Genomic DNA, 1,214 nt, shown 5'->3' on the forward strand with positions numbered 1-1,214 from the left:
TACCTAGTTCTATGATATCTGACGAAAATGTTTTCTTAAAACTTTTGTTACTTTCTGATACCTAATTTGTATGATACTATTTATTAAACACTATATTGTTTATAGTTTGCAACGACTTGAAAATAGTTGAGTAATTTGAAAAGGTACTAGAAATGAAACCTGAATCTAAACCCATTGTGGGTAGAAAACAATCATACTGAAACTTACTGAAAGTATTTCATTATCTTGTTCACTAAATAGTTTAATAATAATAATAATAATAATAATAATAATAATAATAATAATAATAAATGATAGCAAGATGAAGAATAATAATAATAATCATAATAATAATAATAATAATAATAAAAATAATAATAATAATAATAATAATAATGATAATAATAATAATAATAAGGATGTTAACCCAAATTCAAAGATTTTCCTCCACCCAGTAAAAGTTTTAACGAAAAATCAAAAGCATTTTTAAATTTTTGCCGACGTTTTATCCCAATAAAATCTTGAAAAATTAAAGATGAATTAGAGATCAAACAAAAAACATTTAGGACGTCAACAAGCCTCAAAACAGCGCCGCTAAATGCATTTAATTAAGTTTCCGGTGCGCATCAAAAACAGATGACGCCAAAGAAAAAAAAATGGGAAAAATAAGGATTGCGATATAAAATTTTGTGCTGTGTTCATGATCATTTCATTACAAGACACGTGAAACAATGCGTGTTTTATCACTCGTTCATCTTTATATCAAATCTGTGTTGACAAAATAAAATTATTTTAAAAGGGATATAAAATTTGAGAATAACATTAAAATCTTCTGAATGTCTTCAAAAAATAGATATACACCCCTCCCCCCCCCCAAAAAAAAAAAAAAAAATATATATATATATATATATATATATATATATATATATATATATATATATATATATATATTAAGGTAAACTACAATAACAAATATGAAAAAAAAAAAATTATCGAAGAAGTAATAATTAACCAAATTGATATAACTGTTGATGATGATTCGCTCTGGTTCCGATGCTGACCTTTTAAAGACGAATATATTTTTACTTTTTTGTTTCAGGCGACTGTCTGTTCGGGCTTATTTAATTTGGTTGTGTTGTTCATTAACTTCATCCTTTTGATTTCAAAGAAAATAAAATAATAGGTGTTGACTTTTATTTGCATTATATATATATATATATATATATATATATATA

This window comes from Palaemon carinicauda, chromosome 19 (assembly GCF_036898095.1).
Source record: "Palaemon carinicauda isolate YSFRI2023 chromosome 19, ASM3689809v2, whole genome shotgun sequence".
In the NCBI taxonomy this organism is placed as follows: Eukaryota; Metazoa; Arthropoda; class Malacostraca; order Decapoda; family Palaemonidae; genus Palaemon; species Palaemon carinicauda.